Raw genomic sequence first — 14845 nt, 5'->3', positions numbered from 1 at the left:
CTACTCATGACCATTGCAGCATCCCCATAATAAGAGGACCAAAATTCAGACGCTTGGCAACTGACTCCTATTTATGATGTCCTCGGATCATGTGAACACCTTTTGTGACCTCCTGACAAGCCAAGTCAAAAGGGAAGCCAGAGTCACTTAACAACTGTGCTACTAACTTAAGAACATGCAGTGATTCACTTAACAAGTCTACCAAGCAAGGTCGTAAAATGCCTGTGGATATTGGTACATGCTGTGCTTCCTTCGGACATACGGAAGGGCATAAAGTAAAGGTAAAGGTTCCCCCTCGCACATATGTGCTAGTCGTTCCTGACTCTAAGGGGCGGTGCTCATCCCCGTTTCAAAGCCGAAGAGCCAGCGATGTCCGAAGATGTCTCCGTGGTCATGTGGCTGGCATGACTCAATGCCAAAGGCTCACGGAACGCTGTTACCTTCCCACCAAAGGTGCTCCCTATTTTTCTACTTGCATTTTTTACGTGCTTTCGAACTGCTAGGTTAGCAGAAGCTGGGACAAGGAACGGGAGCTCACCCCATTACGCGGTACTAGAGATTCGAACCGCCGGACTGCCGACCTTTCAATCGACAAGCTCAGCGTCTCTTATCCACTAAGCCACCGCATACAGCTGTCTTAAGACGTAAGCACCTCCAGAATGATCTAGATTAAGTTTATCTTGGGGTAGATTCCCCTTTCAATTCACTGCCGGTGTGCGTTTCCTTATTTTGCTACAGTCTGATAAGGCTTTGGAGTAATGACTTTTACATAGTCACTCTTCCTGAGCCACAGTTAGAATGCCTGTAACAAGTGCATTTGGTTCAAAGTTCAAAAAGGGTTGTTTCATAAGCTCAAGAGGTATTCCATAAAAAGAGAAACCTAAAGTAATGTGGAAGTAATGTGTAATGTGAAGATGTCTGGTAAAGGCAAACATTTAGAAAATGCATGCTATGACTGCTGTGGTTTGTTTGTTTGCATGCTTTCGGTGCCTTCAAGTTAGTCCGTGATTCCTGCTTGGACAAGTCCCTGTAGATTAATTCTGGCAACATTTTCAGAGGTGTCTTTACCAGTCAGTGCCTTCTTCCTACAGCTGAGAGAGAAGGACTGGCCCAAAAATCACCTGCTGGCTTTATGACAAGGGCAGGACTAGAACGTTTAATCTCTTGGTTCTAGTTCAGTGCAGGGTTGCTATTCAGCAGGTTCTGACAGGTTCTGGAGAACCGGTTGTAGAAATTTTGAGTACTTTGGAGAACCGGCAAATACCATCTTTGGCTGGCCCCAGAGTGGAGTGGGAATGGGGATTTTGCAGTATCCTTCCCACTGGAGTGAGGAGGGAATGGGGATTTTGCAGTATCCTTCCCCTGCCACACCCACCAAGCAACACCACTCCCACCAAGCCATGCCCACAGAACCGGTAGTTAAAAAAATTGAATTCCACCACTGGTTCATTGCCTTTAACCACAACACCAAACTAGCTTTCATTACGGATTTACTGACCTCTAATCATATTTAGAAAAGCTGTGGAGAATTTGACTAAAGGAGGACTAAACTTTCTACCATGCAGGAGGAAGAGAAGAGGAGGAGGAGGTTCCTATCTAATTTGATGTGGTTCCTGAGTCCTTGACAACAGATTCATATAAAATAGACATTGGGGAGGGGGGGGACCCTTTTCACTAACCCTAAATCAAATACTAGAAAAAAAATTCTAACTAGCCTCTTAGTTCTTAACACAGGAGTGGCTAGTTTAGCCACTGCCTCATGGAAAAGACAAAACAACAGGCCGGAGGTGTGTCAAGAAATGGACTCACATGGATATCATTTAAGAAGCATAGATAAGTACAAGTAGTGCTCAACTTACAACAGTTCTCTTACAGACTGTTCAAACTTGTGACAGCACTGGAAAAAAGTGACTTATGGACATTTTTTCACACTTAACAACCTTTGTAGCATCTCTATGATCGATCATGTGATCAAAACTCAGAGGCTTGGCAAGGGGTTCATACTTACGACCGTTGCTGTGTCCCAAGGTCATGGGATCACCTTTTGCAACCTTTTGACAGGCAAAGTTAATAGGGAAGCCAGATTCATTTAGCAACCGTGTGACTAACTTATCAACGGTGGTGATTCAATTAACAACTGTGGCAAGAAGGGTCGTAAAATGGGGCAAAACGCACTTAACAAATGTCTCAATTAACAACAGAAATTTTGGGCTCCATTGTGGCCGTAAGTCGAAGACTGTATTAGTCCGGACTGACTATTTCAACCATATTTTGGAATTACCAAAAAATGAGCACACAAACATGAGTGTGAAACTTTCGGAGCACGGTTCTCTTTTTCCTCAAAATCCAAACTCACAATCTGCAGAGGTGAAATACTTGTGGAGATACAGGACCACTTTTTCCACTCTGAAAATATGTCTGTGGTTTGCTTTCTTTTTCTCTCTTATAAAGTGGAAGCCCATAGAGGGCAGAAAAGCAGATGTTCTCAAGGAAAGAACGCATTTTTCGAGAGAAAAGAAAAATATTTTCTCTCGCCTAAATCTTAGCAACTCTGCTCAGGTAAATAGCTTCTATTGGATAAAGGAGCCATGAAAACAAAGTATTTATATTCAAGGCATAGAAATTAAAGTGAATCCGATTAAACTTAGGTTGTCAAGAGAATAACTTGCTTTTGTTTAACCTAAATTCATTCTTGGCTTACTTGAAATAGAGAGGAGTGCTCCACTGAAATTAAAGTAGATGATTCACCAATCAACTTTAAAGTCTCCATGTGTGAAGCTGCCATACATGAAACACTCTACATATGGAGAGCAGAACATGCAAAACGAAAAATATGGTCTGCAGAAAAAGAAGAGGTAGAACATTAGAGGAGAAAAAACATATATCACTCAGATGCAAATAAGAGATCACGAGACCATGTCTATTCAGAAAAAAATTTGGACTTGCTAAAACTGTTTCTACTGTGACTTTAGTGTCCATCAATGACTTTGATGAAGACCTCTGCTTATTCTGCTAATGCTGCATCAGAAGTCAAGTATCTAAGTAATTTTTCAAAATCTTGAGTTGATGAGATTATTCCTTGAAAAGAAGGTAGAGAGAGTTTGTACCAGGGATGCTATTCATCAGGTTCTGACAGGTTCTGGAGAACCAGTAGGACCAAAAGAGTGGGGGCTGTCCCAGAGTCACCAGGGTTAGAACTAGGGGTGAAATCCAGCAGGTTCTAACAGGTTCTGGAGAACCGGTAGCAGAAATTGTGAGTAGTTCAGAGAACCGGCAAATACCGTCCCTGGCTTGCCTCAGAGTGGTGTGGGAATGGAGATTTTGCAGTATCCTTTCCCTGCCACGCCCACCAAGCCACACCCACAGAACCAGTAGTAAAAAAATTTGAATTCCATCACTGGTTTGTACCTCTGGAAGCAACCACCTGAAAGCAAAAAACCATTCCCAAAACATGAATGAACAGACGAGGAGACCCAAACTCATTGGTAGCTGTAACTGGAAGTATGGCTGCTAAGTGCTACAATTCAGAATGCCCATCACTCAAAAACATAACTTTGGGAGAGAAAGACCTTGGACAAAGGAATGCATTCTTTTCAGTTTATCTCAATAATATTTGTTTAATCATTCACTACCTTTTAAAATATTGCCAAGGTAATCTATGTCTTTCTGAGACAGAGGAAACGGTCCAAGAAGGATACTATTTAATTAAAAACTATCACATAAAAATAAAGACTCGGTGAAGTGCAATAAGCTTCTGTGATCAATGTCCTAAGGCAGAAGTCTCCAAACTTTAAGACTTGTGGACTTCAACTCCCAGAATTCCTCAGACAGCAAAGCTGGCTGAGGAAAGTCCACAAATCTTAAAGTTGCCAATTTTGGAGACCCCTGTAACGAACAAAAGCTTGTAACTAACAAAAGCTAAACATTCTAAAAATAATTAATGTGTACTTAAAATACAGAACCATCTTCTTATGTTGCAAAATAAAGCTCATCGCATTTAAAATACACATCACAATCATGATCGCAAGAAGCAGTGAGATGGTTGGCTTCCTTAGATACTGAGCTGTAATATCTCTCCTATTGCGACTCGATGCAACATATGGTGATTTTATCATGGCTTTATCCTAATTTAATGTTTTATCTCCTCTATTGATTTGTGTGTGTACATGTAATGTGTTTTATAATGTTATGTATCAGTGGCCACATGACCTCTTCTAGACGCCATATGCTAAATAAAAATAAATGAAAATTTGAAAAACTCAAGATATGAAAACAGAAAACACTGAAGAGTCTAACGGGTTGACATTCAGAAAAGAGCAAGATGTAGAAGAATTCTCTGAAGATTTACTAGGATACGTTGAAGAAATACAATACCAGCCCACGTTTCCAGGCGTGTCTTACCATCCCTTCTAGATGCATCCCATCAGATGCATCCAGGAAGCCACAAACAGAAAAACAAAGAAAATAAAGAGAAGACACCTACCTTGATCTTTTCTTTGTCGCTTGCTAGGCTGCATCCGGTGGGCACAACTGAAGATGAAAACAACTCTCCTCTCACACTGCTGCTCCCAGGTCCTATGCTGGAGACAGTCATCAAGGGAAAGATATTTCAATTAATTATTTCTGCAAATCTTACCTACACGGAGAGAGAGCCATTTTGATGTAGTTATTAAAGGAACTAGGCTAGAGATTAGAGTTCTAACCAGGGGTGAAATTCAAAAAAAATTTCCCTACCGGTTCTGCGGGCGTGGCTTGGTGGGCGTGGCAGGGGAAGGATATTGCAAAATCTCCATTCCCACCCCACTCTGGGGCCAGCCAGTGGTATTTGCCGGTTCTCTGAACTACTCAAAATTTCCACTACCGGTTCTCCAGAACCTGCTGGATTTCACCCCTGGTTCTAACCCTGGTGACTCTGGGACAGCCCTCCCTCCCTTTTCAGTCCTAGGGTTAGGGTTAGGCATTAGCAGAGCACTTCTGGAAAAAGTGCCAGGAAGTTGGCAGGGACTTATCCAGTTAGCTACCAGAAGATAAGACTAGCAAAGGCTTCTCTCTTTCTCTCTCCCTCTCCCTCCCTCTCTCTCTCCCCCCCTCTCTCTCCCTCTCTCCCCATATCTATCTATCTATCTATCTATCTATCTATCTATCTATCTATCTATCTATCTATCATCTACCTATCATCTATCTATCTCCATCCATTTCTCTCTCTCATGCTCACCCACTAGTTAACTAGCTTTATCCATCGATTCATCCATCTCTCTCTCCCTCGCTCTCTCCATCATCCATATCTCTCTCCCTCGCTCTTTCTCTCTCTCTCTCTCCATCCAACCAGTTTTTACTCGCTCATTGATTCTCCTTTTTTTCTTACATTGGTATACAGGCATTTAAAGTTTTCAGATTCTTAAAAACTAAAGAAATTTGGTCTCTAGTAACTCACATTTAATTTCCATGTGGTGGTATAAGGAAAATGACATCCAAATTATCAATAAAAGGAAGTAAAAACTGAAGATAGTATTTCTACAGCATTATAATAAACAAAAGCAAACATAGATGGATGACATAGATACTATTAATATGTACTATTTAAATTCAGTAGTTTTTATAAAGATTTGATAGTAAATGGTAAAAAAAAATATACTTAAATAGTGCCATGTTAACTAAAGCCCAACCTTGCCTTAAAACAAAACTTATTTCCAAATGTAAGAGATTAGTATCACCCTAGAATGCTTTTTCCTTTCTAGTTCATAATATTATTAATAAGCTTCTTCATTTTTGTTTTTGAAAGATGTATTCCAGGAAAAGTGGACAGTATGGGGATCGCACAAAAGATAAATATGGCTTTTCATTTATAAGTAGCTGGGTGATGCGCATTCATCACTTTCAGATGCTAAAGTCATTACCTTAAAAAAGAATTAAAGAATATGGGGATTAACATAAGTTTTTGATCCATACCATCTACATTTAAATTATGCAGTAAAATACTAGAATTATTTTTAACTCAGTGAAATCCTGTAGCCAAAACACAAACCTCCTGAGGAAAAGGAATATTCTTAAAATAAGACTGCAGGTCGAAAATTATATCTGTCTATCTTGGAAATAGCTGAATGTCATTATAATTTTTAATGACTAATATTAACGAAGCTCTATTACATAAGAGTGTGTGTGTGTTTTTATGTCCAGAACACCTGAACCCAGGTTAAACAGCCCCATCAGGTTGTCATGTTTCATAGAATAATATAAGTTAAAAGTGTACATTTTTTTTTCCAGTTTAGGTTTCTTGATCAAAAGAAACACGATTATTGACTATGAGCTTGCAATCTAAACAAAAAGATGATCAAGTTATCCTGAAAGGCAGGGTAGAAATCAGATTAATAATAACGACAACAACAAAACAAAGCCCAATTAACGTTAGCCTTCTGTGAGTTGGGTTCAATAGGAGTTAACATTAACAATGCAGGAGCTTGAAGTAGAAATTAGAAACATGACTCTATGATAATGATATTATCACAGGCCCAAAAGAAAAGAACTTTCTCAAATGTCATTGAAAGAATAAGAAAGCAAACTAAGCAAGGAAGATTTTTTTTCCCCCTACCACGATAAACAAGGATGAGGTGGCTCAGTGGCTAAGATGCTGAATTTGTCAATCAGAAAGTCGGCAGTTCAGCAGTTTGAATCCCTAGTGCCGTGTAACGGGGTGAGCTCCCGTTCCTTGTCCCAGCTTCTGCCAACCTAGCAGTTCGAAAGCAGGTAAAAAATGCAAGTAGCAAAATAGAGATCATCTTTGGTGGGAAGGAAACAGCGTTCCGTGTGCCTTTGGCATTTAGTCATGCCGGCCACATGACCACGGAGACGTCTTCGGACAGCACTGGCTCTTCGGCTTTGAAACGGAGATGAGCACTGCCCCCTAGAGTCGGGAACGATTAGCACATATGTGCGAGGGGAACCTTTACCTTTACCTTACCACGATGAAAACGCTTGCTTTTACCAGAATTTGAATTTAATATGATTTTATATCAACAAGCTTATATACTGAAAAGATAGACAGGTCTAAGCAAAATATAAAATAAAGTATTATTTTAATATGGTAGCTAAGTAAGCTTTTCGAGGAGACGTCATTCTTCACTCATGTAGTTATAAAGAAAACGGGGTGTTACATGCTGTTAGTGCATCTTTCTTGTGGTTTATTGGCTTCTTCACTACCACCAACAACAACCACACCCTAACCCTAGCCACTACCAACAACAACAACACAATTTGTTTTCCTTACAAGCATTGCCAAAAAGGCACTAAGAGTTGTTAACCTAATTTTGTGAAGTTTCTTCTTCCAGTAATATTGTATTGCTAAGTAAGGCATACAAAACCTTTGCCAGACCAATTCTTGAATACAGCTCGTCCACCTGGAACCCACACTGGATTTCGGACATTAACATGATTGAGCGGGTTCAGAGGTATTTTACAAGAAGAGTACTCCACTCCTCTACTCACAATAGAATCCCTTATGCCACCAGGCTTAAAATTTTGGGCTTGGATGATCTGGAATTGCACCGCCTACGGTCCTATTTAAGCATAGTACACAAAATTGTCTGCTACAATGTCTTGCCTGTCAACGACTGCTTCAGTTTTAACCACAATTGTACACGGGCAAACAATTGATACAAACTCAAGGTGAACCGCTTCTAACTCGATTGCAGGAAATATGATTTCAGCAACAAAGTGGTCAACGCCTGGAATGCTCTACCTGACTCCGTTGTTACAGCCTCAAACCTTCAGAGTTTCAACTTCAAACTGTTTACCGTGGATCTCACTCCCTTCTTAAGAGGTCCGTAAAGGGGACATGCATAAGCGCACCAGCATGCCTACCGTCTCTGTCCCCATTTATTTGTATTTACATTCTTCGTTTATGTTTATGTTCATACCTATGCTTGTTATCTTCTTCATGTTTGACAAGCAAACAAATAAATAAATAAGAAGTATGTCCTTACCCAGGGACATCTCAAGAAGGTTGAGATAATGCATTGGCCTCCAACAGGACGTACTCAAACCATCAAGATCTGTAGATCATTCAGGTTTGCATGTCTATTGCTATGCTATCTTGGTCCTCCAATTAAATTTACTTGCTATAGAAAAGTTTAGATAATTTTCCACATAGTGATAAATACACGTATATGCCCTTTTCTAGATTTTCTGCAACAGACTACAGAGAACCAAAAACCAGATAATTATATATAAGATTGCATGTAGAATTAAGTCAAAGTCATTGCACGTACCTTCATATTCTAAATTAAACTTAATTTGTTTCAAAGGTATCTGTTAGAAGAAGCACTTTCTCAGTCCTTCCCCTTAAGATTTGGTTCAGAAATGAGCCAATCGTTAAGTAGGATATCTTTCTCTCACCAGGTAAAGGTGAAGGTTCTACTTTGTTTCCTCTGTCCAGTTGTGTCTAACTCTAGAGCAGGGGTCTCCAACCTTGGCAACTTTTAAGACTTGTGGACTTCAACTCCCAGAATTCCTCAGCCAGTAAAGCTTTTCTGGGAGTTGAAGTCCACAACCCTTAAAGTTGCCAAGGTTGGAGACCCCTGCTCTAGAGGCAGTGCTTATCTCCATTTCTTAGCATTGTCTGAAGACACTTCCATGGTCATGTGACTGTCATGGCTATATGCCAAGGTGCATGGAATGCTATTACCTTCCCACCAAAGTAGAAGCTATTTATCTACTCACATTTGCATGCTTTTGAACTGCTAGATGGGCAGGAGCTGGAGCAAGGAACAGGAGCTCGCCCCGTCACACAGCATTCAGGTCTCGAACCTGGGATGTGAGCTTTCTAGCTGACAAGCTCAGCATCTTTAACCACTGAGCCATCGTGCCCCTAATTTCTCTAACCAGATGCCATCCCAGTTTGCTGAGTATTATTCCCAGCCCTCTCAAAGCTGACACCAGCCCTCTCAAAGCTGACACCACCACTTGGCCCACAGAACCACCAACATTCAAACACAACTGAATGGATAACATCATCATCACCATCATAACTCCCAGGCTGATGCACCAGTTCCTTTCAACTGCGTAGAGAGAGAAATATCAGCAGGTGATACCTCCTAAATGAACTTAGCTTATGAAAAAAAGAAAAACCTAAGTGAAGCCATATCTAGCCATATCTACTTGGCCAGAAGAACTCAAGGACATCCCAGATCTGCAGACTAGACTTTTTGAACTCAATGTGCCAAAAAAACAAAACAAAACAAAAAAAGGCCATACAAACCAGATCTGTATTGTTGCCAGAAAGATACCATGGATATGTTGACAGAGGCAGCAGAGCTGAGGTCATCTCAAGCAGATTTTACTCATATCCATTATTTTGCTTCCTGTTTTTTTTTTCCCCCTAAGAGCGCATATACGAAATTGAAAGCCTTTTTTCTTTCTTTCAGGCTAAAGATATTTATTAAGCTACGCTGTGTCTGAAAGAAGGGGGTGGGGGGGCTTCTTGATGTTTCTGTACACACCATTGGTCCCTTTCCAATATTATGCATTTTAGATATAAAACCTCGATGACTTCATGCAGTTAATCAATGTTTTTAAAGAAATCAAATCACTGATCCCAAATCTCAGAAGACCTGAGTGTCTTCTATCTGGAACACTTCTGGGTTTTGTTTTGTTTTGTTTTTTTGGGGAGGGGGGGGAAAGGAGGGGAGGAGGGGGGGGACAAACAAAGGAGCTTGCAAAATAATTTAATTCTATGCCAATTGACTATACCATCTCCTCTGGGACATCCAGCAAGGATGTTTCTTACATCTAATTATTATGCAGTGGTTATATTATCTGTAATGTGAACTTCTGGTTCAGTTGAAAACATGGATTAGAGAACTAAATCCCATATATTGTGCCATTGCTCAAAATACTATTTTGTAATAGGTTTTGTGGAGAGGGAGGGGTGTTTCAATTTCAATTATCAATGATTCTGTTTCAAATATATCTTGGGGAACATTTTAATTAGCAAGGTTTTGGAAGGGTTATAGATTGTGTCTCAACACACCCCGGTTATAGAGAAAATAAATCAAACTTACATTGGTGTATTTATTTATTTGTATCCCGTCTTTATTATTTTTACAAATAACTCAAGGTCCAACACACCTGCCTCCTCCTATTTTCCCCACAATAATAACCCTGTAAGGTGAGCTGGACTGAGAGTGAATGACTAGCCTAAAGTCACCTAGCTGCTATTTAAGCCTAAACGGGACCAGAACTCGCTGCCTCCTGGTGCTTGGTTCAAAGTCATCTAGCCGGCTTTCATGGATAAGATGGGACTAGAACTCATAGTTTCCTAGTGATTGACCCAAAGTCACCCATTCGTTTTTCATGCCTAAGGCAGAACTAGAACTCAGTGACTCCTAGTGATTGTCCCAGCCAGCTTTCATGCCTAAGGCGGAATTATTTTTTATTTTATTTTTTATTTATTTATTTTGTCACACAGTATATATAAGCATAAGCATGAAATAACTAAACAATATTAGAATTTAAATATTAAATATTATTTAATTAAATTAATTAAATTAATTAAATTTAATTAATATTTAATATTTAATTTAAATATTAAATATTAAACAATATTAGAACTTACAGTCTCCCCATTTCTTCCCTTAACCAAACTGGCTCGCAAAGTTCTGTTCAACATTGCAAGGTCAAACATCCCCCAAAATATGCCAAGACAAAAATGGTCTTTGGAAAAAATTCTCAACTACTTTTAGTAACGCAGGTCATTTTTGTATAGGAAAGATCAACTATGGTAGCATCCTCATATATTTTCAAAAGGAACTCATTTTTAAAAAAAACAAAACAAAATTGTTCCACCTATTTTCCATCCTGCTAGATGCGTGCTAATAAGATGGTGGGGTCTTTATGAGGAAGGGTCTCCAAATAGTCTCTCTTGGCACTACTTCCTTCTCCTGCCTCTTTTTCTCCTGATACCCAATTAAAAGAAATGGTTTTGTTTGATCTGGTCCAAATGCAGAATGTACTACAAATCAGATGGCTGTAGCCATTTTCAAAAAAGGTCTGAATCACCCAACGTTGGGAAGCTGTTTAATTTATACAATCATGGAACAATTTTATTTTGAGCTTGATTTAGAAATAACTCCATTTCCCTTTATGCTCTGAAATTCTGGGCAATCAAATTTGCTAATTATAAACTTTAAACACCAAAACTCTGTATCACCAATTTGCCTCTGAAGTTTAGTGTCTTCTGCACTTGAGCTACTGGCTTAAATTCTCTGGTCTAAAGTTCTGACCAAAATTATATTAACAGACAAAGTGTCAGTGGGGTGCACTCCAAATGAGTTTTGTTCAGGTTTGGTTTATTATATTGTGTGAATCCAAGCACTGTAACCTGGAAGACATTTCTCAGGAATTTTGTTTATATCCTTTCTAAAGTGCTCATGCTGTTCTATGGTCCTAACTGATTTGTTATCCCAACTAAGAATTTATCAATCCACAGTTTAGAGCTTGTAAATCCATCAGGGAGCAACCAATGGCTCTTGAGATGTTGCTCAACCTCCCCAGGAAGCATAGCCCATGATAATGGGTGCTGGGAGTTGCAGTTCATACTCATCTGGAGGGACTCTGGTTGCCTATGCCTGGGCATTAGCAAACTATTGCTAATGAATAATGGAAGCAAACCAGAGGTGGTATTCAGCAGGTTCTGACCAGTTCTGGAGAACCAGTAGCGAAAATTTTGAGTAGTTCAGAGAACCAGTAAAAACTACCTCTGACTGGCCCCCATCTATTCTCTGCCTCCCAAGTCCCAGCTGTTCGGGAGGAAATGGGGATTTTGCAGTAACCTTCCCCTGGAGTGAGAAGGGAATGGAGATTTTGCAATATCCTTCCCCTGGAGTGGGGAGGGAATGGGGATTTTGCAGTAACCATCTCCTGGAGTTGGGAGGGAATGGGGATTTTGCAGTAACCTTCCCCTGGAGTTGGGAGGGAATGGGGATTTTACAGTATCCTTCCCCTGCCATGCCCACGAAGCCATGCCCACGAAGCCATACCACGCCCATCAAACCACGCCCACAGAACCGGTAGTAAAAAAAAAATTGAATCCCACTACTGAAACAAACACTTCTGGAAACCCGCCTGAAAAAGGCAAGACTCAAGAAATGCAAGAGTTTAAGGCCCACCTCATCTTATTCCTGTTAGATCTACCTATGGATTTCCATGACCTTCCAATGCAGGAATTAAGGATTAATTATGATAGACCATTTAAAGCGTTCGCAGCTTCCATCCTGGGAAGATTTTAAGTTTGAATGGGGAAATTGGTTAGTCACCCAGAGTCGGGCAATTTGTGAGAAGGTTCTAATCTGGTTTAGAAAGTGTCCTGTCAAAGCTTACTATTAGCAATAAAAGCAGCTAATGTCTGTTGGTGGAAAGATCTTTTAAGGAAAAGGCATTTATGCATTCATTGCAGCACAAATAGGAGCTGAACACTGTCAATTTCCCAATGACCTTTTAAAAACAACGGCAACAATGAACGGAGCATATCTACTTACAGATCTGATAAACAACCAGGAAAAAAAGGAAGGAGAAGGAAAAAAACAAACAAACAAGGTTTTATTTATTTATTTTATTTTGTCACAACAATATATGTAAGTATCATACAAAAAGATTATATAGTATATAAACATATATATGAGTAAATATTAGGAGGTATAAGCATATATATATATATATATATATATATATATATATATATATATATATATATATATATATATATATATATATATATAGGAAGAAGAAAAGAAAAACAATAGGACAGGAACGGTAGGCACGTTTGTGCTCTTATGCACGCCCCTTATGGGCCTCTTAGGAATGGGGTGAAGTCAATAGTAGAAAGTTTTTGGTTAAAGCTTTTAGGATTATGGGAAGAGACCACAGAGTCAGGTAAAGCATTCCAAGCACTGATGATTCTGTTACAGAAGTCATATTTTCTGCAATCTAGATTAAAGCGGTTGACATTAAGTTTAAATCTATTGGTTGCTCTTGTATTATTGCAATTAAAGCTGAAGTAGTCTTTAACAGGAAGGACATTACAATAGATGATTCTATGAGTTAAGCTTAGGTCTTGTCGAAGGCGACTGAGTTCCAAGTTTTCTAAGCCTAGGATTTCAAGTCTGGTGGGATAAGGTATTTTGTTGTATTCAGAGGAATGGAGAATTCCTCTCAAGAAGCATTTAAGAGGGAGGGAAAACAAGACGTCTGCAAAAAATAAGCCTTGGAATCTGCCTGGTAAATGTAGGAGAATCATGCTTTAAAATGGACAGAATCAAAAGTAAGAAAGTTTTTTTCACCTTTCAGTGAAACGGTTTGATTGCTCTTATTAAATATTCAGCAGAAATTCTGCACAGATAATGCAGGGAAGGATGGAAACTCACCTCTGCAGGTTAAATAAGTACACCAGTAAATAAATAAATAACCAGATTATTTTGGAGGAAAGATATCTATATAGACAAAAGGGTATAGAAAGATGGGCATTTTTCAGAATTTTTTATAGCAGTTTGAATTAGGTGATTAAAGGAGAAACAGAATCTAAAACAAAAAAAAACAAAAACAAAAACCAGCTCCTTGAACTTGTGGAAATACAGATATCCTATAGATTTATAAAACATGTTAGCTAAACGGAAACAGTATTGGATCTTAGCATATATTGTGTGAATTAGGCCATTATTCTAATCATAAAGATATTTATTTTAACATGTTGTGTGAGCAGAGTGATAGATTGAAATGTTTCAGCATATCCCAGCAACCAGCTTTGGGGAACGGGGGTGGGTGGGAGGGAGGGATTTTGAAATCAGTCACTCAATCATAAATAAAATCTCCAACAAAATGTTAGCATGTAGTTATACAGACACACAAGCACACACCATTATAAGCTTCCTGGTTTCCAATGGGCAGTTTTGTCCTTTAATTTGCACAATATTAAATGATTTTGCATACAAGAGGAAAATCTGTAGCCAGCATCTGCAATTAACCTGATTGCAGGGGAAAGTAATTTAGAAATTGACCTGTTCTTGCTCAGAACTCTTTAGTTTAGCCTTCTGGGCATCTCTTCTGTTTGCTTTTTTAAACTCTCTCTGTCTCTCTCTCCCCACCCCCCCCCACCCCATTTACAGTTCGTGATTATAACTCTCAAGAGATTTGATATGTATAGAAGTATTTCCTTCCTTAATTCTCTTTTAAGAAATGGATCGTGTAGGGATGTCAGGAAAGGTAAAAAAAAAAACAACCATGTTAATAAAAAGATATGGCCGGGTTTCAATAACACCTTAAACAAGAGGTTCTGAACCTTTTTGTACCTTTGACAATCAGGTAAAATCTATGGAGCCCAATTACTATAAGCTCAAAGATAAAGAGAGAGAGACACACAGATAAATATATGCAGATAATAGACAGAGATAGATAGATAGATAGATAGATAGATAGATAGATAGATAGATAGATAGATAGACAGACAGACAGACAGACAGACAGACAGACAGACAGACAGACAGACAGACAGATTTTTATAATATGTTTATAGCTTTTCCCCAGTTAGGTTTCCAGATCCTTTGAAATCAACTAGATAGATAGATAGATAGATAGATAGATAGATAGATAGATAGATAGACAGAAGACAGACAGACAGACAGACAGACAGACAGACAGACAGACATTTCTAATACATTTGTAATTTTCTTTTCCAGTTAGGTTTCCAGATCCTTTGAAATCAACTCTTGAACTCCCAAGGGGTTCCAGGTTAAGAAACCAGACAAATCATAGTCATTATGGTTTGTAAAACATGCTCATGGCTTAGCAATGATCACAC

General features: G+C 39.1%; 1 protein-coding gene across 1 annotated transcript in view; it reads right to left on the bottom strand.

The window, feature by feature from the left end:
• ZNF536 (zinc finger protein 536) overlaps positions 1 to 14845 on the bottom strand; it is a 553139-nt gene that overhangs the window by 519511 nt on the left and 18783 nt on the right. Inside the window, exon 2 of the mRNA XM_058154982.1 lies at positions 4484 to 4580. The gene's annotated coding sequence lies outside the window, so the exon portion shown is untranslated. The remainder of the gene's footprint in view (positions 1 to 4483; positions 4581 to 14845) is intronic.

Source organism: Ahaetulla prasina, chromosome 12, assembly GCF_028640845.1.
Source record: "Ahaetulla prasina isolate Xishuangbanna chromosome 12, ASM2864084v1, whole genome shotgun sequence".
NCBI classification, from domain to species: domain Eukaryota; kingdom Metazoa; phylum Chordata; class Lepidosauria; order Squamata; family Colubridae; genus Ahaetulla; species Ahaetulla prasina.
This window is presented reverse-complemented; position numbering and strand designations above follow the sequence as displayed.